At 55.9% G+C, this 4,457-nt stretch overlaps 1 long non-coding RNA gene across 1 annotated transcript in view; it reads right to left on the bottom strand.

The window, feature by feature from the left end:
• The window catches only part of LOC144226454 (uncharacterized), an 11,614-nt gene extending 8,873 nt beyond the window's left edge, over positions 1-2,741 (bottom strand). The window contains exon 1 of the long non-coding RNA XR_013333644.1: positions 2,544-2,741. This is a non-coding gene — a long non-coding RNA (uncharacterized LOC144226454). The remainder of the gene's footprint in view (positions 1-2,543) is intronic.
• Positions 2,742-4,457: the final 1,716 nt, after the last annotated feature.

Here is a 4,457-nt window from a genome sequence, read left to right as displayed (position 1 = left end):
GGGGGGGGGGGGGGGGCACTGGGAGGCCCGAGTTGGGCCTAAGGTGGGCAGGGCTCTCACGCTCCCACAGGCTGGGCAGAAACAGCCGGCCCAGGTCCCAGAATCACCTCTCCCTCCCTGCTGCTGGGTTTGTCACCTCTCTGAACCTCACTCTTCTCATCTGTAAATGGGGAGTACAATTCCTGCCCCACACTTGGGAGGCTTAGCTCCGTGTCTGGATTGCTCCCTACGGTTAGGCATGGGCCTGGCCCGCGGCCTCAGGTCCCCTCTATCTGGTTGGGAGGGGAAGGCCCATGGACTTTTTAAAAAAATGTCAAACCTGCAGTGTGACAAATGAAGACAGCCGGAGAGGTGCAGGGAATGACTTCTGTGTTTTCAGAAAGCGGTTTCCAAAGAGGGACGGGGCCTTGTGGGAGGTCTTCTGGAAGTGTCCAGAGGAGGGCCTCCGAGGAGGAGTGTGTTTGTCTGGGAAGGGACATTAGCCATTAGCCGGTGAGGAATAGCCAGCAGGAGCCAAAACATTAAGTGGGAGAGAGAGCACCGCTGAGCTAGTGTCCAGAAGCAGCCTCCGACGTCTGACAGGGCCCTAAGTCCAGTGCTCAGGGAGGCCCGGACCAGGGAGCCTGGCAGTGGCTCTGCCCATGCCCTCTGTGCTGGGAGACTCAGCAGGGTCGGGGGAATGCGAAGGGCATGGTTTGGGGGCCAGACAAGAGCTGCGTGACCCTGGACAAGTCACTTTACCTCTCGACCTCAGTTTCCCCAAATGCGAAGTGGGGGTTGTTGTGAGTTGCTGCATGTAAAGCACCATCACGGGGCCTGTCACCATGGAAGGGGCTCATTTGGGCGGCAGCCATGATTATTACGGGGGCTGGGAGAAGGCAGGGCCGGTCGGACCCCTCGGACCCTCCCCGGGTGCCCAGCCTGAGAGGTGCCCCCGTAGGTGCCCGCTGAAGGCTGACAGACCCACGGCTGCATGAACGCGGGAGCGCTGGCTCTCTCCCCGGGCCTGGTCCCGTCTCTGGGTGCCACTGCGGTCACAGAGCAGGGATGCCGGGACCTGTAATTAACTGGGGCCCCGCTGGGCGGGTGGGCGGGCGGACAGGCTCTCCCTGGTGCCCACATGACCCTCCTGTCGCGCACGTGCCGCAATCTGAAACCCCAGCCACAGGCTGGAACCAGTTGCACAGAGAACAGAGTTGTCACAACAGGAAGGGTGTGTCTGGAGCCTGCCAGAGGCCAGTGGAGGGGCCGGGGCCCTGCTCCCCCACACCCCAGGCCACCCCCAAGAGCCTCCAGGCCCAGGTGCTTAGAACATGGCTACCGGGAGCGTGTCCTTGGCAGGGTGCTGGATTCAGCCCTGGCCAGCCGTCCCTGACCTTGGCTTTAAACTGTAAGGAGGATTGTCTGCCTGAAGCCTTTAGGCACCTGCACTCACGCCACCTCAGGCCAGCAGCCCCAGTACCTGCTCCCTCAACATGTCCTTCCAAGGCCTGCTTTTCCTCTTTTTTTTTTTTTTTAATTTTTAACATGTGTTTATTTTTGAGAGACAGAGACAGAGCATAAGCAGGGGAGAGGCAGAGAGAGAGGGAGACACAGAATCCAAAGGAGGCTCCAGGCTCTGAGCTGTCAACACAGAGCCTGAGGCGGGGCTTGAACTCACCAACGGTGAGATCAAGACTTAAGCTGAAGCTGGAAGCTTAACCAACTGAGCCCCCCAGGCGCCCCAGGCCTGCTTATCATCTTGGAGGATCTGCTCAAATTCTACTTTTCTCAGGAGCCTCCGGGGGCCCCCTCATGCTTGCTCGGGCCCTCGGGAGCTTTGTCCACAGCCCACCTCCTCTGGTCCCCCACCCGGCAGGAGGCGCTCCAAAGTAGAGAATGTGTATTGTTCATTCGCCTTGCTGGGTCCCCGGTATCACGTGTCTACTGTGTTACAGGGAGAGGTGGCGTCGGGGTGGGTAAAGAATGTTGGAGAAGGAGCCAGGAGCCCCGCGTTTGAGAAGGATCCATGGCCTGGGCCTTCCCCGGGCCTCTGCTTCCTCACCTTAGAAGGAGCGTAGGACTCACCTGGCTGTCCTGTGGGGTCTTGTGGCTTTGATGTTCTATGGTCCCAGACTCTGTCCCCAGCCTCTCCCACTTACCCCACTGCTGGCCCAGTACTGCTAATGCAAAATCGTCCCCTCCACGCCCGATAACCTGCTGATCGCTTATCCTGATGTAGTGTCCGTCATTCATGCGCCCGGAGAAGGAGTATTCTGAGCCTCTGCCACAAGACGTTCACATTTCAAAACCACTCGAACTTGGGGCACCTGGGTGGCTCAGTCGGTTAAGCGTCCGACTTCGGCTCAGGTCAGGATCTCACGGTTCGTGGGTTAAAGCCCCGCATTGAGCTCTGTGCTGACAGCCAGCTCAGAGCCTGGAGCCTGTTTCAGATTCTGTATCTCCCTCTCTCTCTGACCCTCTTCTGTTCATGCTGTCTCTCGCTCTCTCTCAGAAATAAATAAAAAACATTAAAAATAAAAAAAAATAACACTCGAACTTACCCTGGCAGCCTCTGACTTGGATCCTTCGTCTGCTGCCCAAACCCAGAAAGGAGAGAAAGTGGCTGGATGGGCCGTCCACCAGGCAGGGGGATGGCTTGAACTTGATCTGGAGGGTCGAGGCCTTCCCCATCTCTCACCCCCATTGGGGCTGTTTGGATCGGAGGGTGGGTTCTGATGGGTTATTCTCAGACTTGGTTGGAGATTCCCATGGTGGGGGTAGGGGGGGGAGAGGAGGCGCGGGCAGGATTGCAGTCTGGGAGGAGCAGAGGGCCGTGGGGGCGGGCACGCCAGCAGCAGGGTGGGGCGGCCTGTGCGGGAGGCGCCCGCGTTCCTCCGCAGGCAGGCGATAGCCCCACAGCAAGGCCACCTCCCCGGGAACATCTACTCTCCCGAGCAGCACCCTTTTGCTGCTCTCAGGACAGGGAGTGCGGGAGCGGGAGAAAGAGCCAGCACGTCCATCCGGGCCTGCCGGGCACCCCACCTGCTGGCTCCCCCTTTCCCAGGCCAGCAGGTGGACCTGGCAAACAGGGGCACCGTGGCCTGGGCCAATACTGGCAAAAGTAGGGGTGAGCCATCATCGCCCTGTCCTGTCCCCCTGTCCGGATGAGGGCATTGAGGCTGAGTTGCCCAAAGCCGAATCCCTAACAGCACGCTAAAAAAGGAAGTCTCTTAAAACAAAGCAAAGCAAAGCAAAACAAAAGGAATGAGGAACTTCTGAGNAAGGCCTGTGTCACTCAGGCCTCTCCTTTCTTCTGCCTCGGTGAGGTGACTGGACCCAGTTAAATATTAACCAGGGTGCTGGGGTCCCTGGGAGCCTGACCTTCATTGCTGTCTCTTGTACACCAGCCACGGCCACAATGGTGACATGAGGCTACATAAAACCCTGGGCCCAAGATCATTCCAGCAGGAAGTGCACCCCCCCCCACCCACCGAGGCAGAGCCCCCGTCCAGTGTTTCACAGTGATTGAACACGTCAGGCACAGACACACAGACACAGGTCCTGTTCAGCAGGACGTTTGGTGACAGCTGGTCTGGGGACCAAGAGCAGCCCTTGATGGCTCCCCACTGTCTTCTAGTTCGTTGTGTTTTCATCTGTGACACTTTTTGCCTGAAATTTTATGTGTGGTCAAAAGCAGCGCCTTATGGGTGTGCATTTATTTTATAATGTAAGCATGGTATACAACTTCTTTTATAAGTTCGAGTTTCGAGGATTCATCTGTTGTAAAGCGAATCAATAAGAGCAAAGTTACTTTTGGGGGGCCTGGGAGGCACAGTCAGTTAAAGCATCCCACTTCCGCTCAGGTCATGATCTCACGGCTCGGTTCGTGGGATTGAGCCCCGCGTTGGGCTCTGTGCTGACAGCTCAGAGCCTGGAACTGCATTGGACTCTGCATTTCCGGCTCTCTCTGCCCCTCCCCCGACCAAACTTTGTCTCTCTCTTTCTCTCTCTCTTAAAAATAAACATTAAAAACAGAGCAATGTCACTTTTTTGATGAATGCACATTTCGTGACCACTGTAGCGTATTGTTTTTTTTTTTAATTAGCTTTGGTATCTAATTCATTTGGTATCAAGGAAATCTGGAATCACAGAAATAGTTGCATACAGTAACTTTGTAAAACAAGGTTTTGTTTTACAGTCACAGGACGCCCTTCGATTTGGCTGATCTGGGAGGCTGCCAAGGGAAGGATGATGCTTTGGATTCAGGATGGCATTGCCGTTGGCACCCAGAACCTCCTCATCCTCCTGAACTGCGGGAACTCAAGGAGGGAGCCCAGGATGCGTTGATATGTTCATGTCAGGGTAGAAAAATCTTCATGATGCTGGGCATTGTTAGGTCTTCATTCAAAGTTTCAAAACATTCACTTTTGTGTTATTGTTAGCTCTTGTTCTGTTTTAGTACAAATGGCAACGTT

Source organism: Crocuta crocuta, unplaced genomic scaffold (assembly GCF_008692635.1).
Source record: "Crocuta crocuta isolate KB4526 unplaced genomic scaffold, BGI_CrCroc_1.0 scaffold143, whole genome shotgun sequence".
Taxonomy (NCBI): Eukaryota; Metazoa; Chordata; class Mammalia; order Carnivora; family Hyaenidae; genus Crocuta; species Crocuta crocuta.
This window is presented reverse-complemented; position numbering and strand designations above follow the sequence as displayed.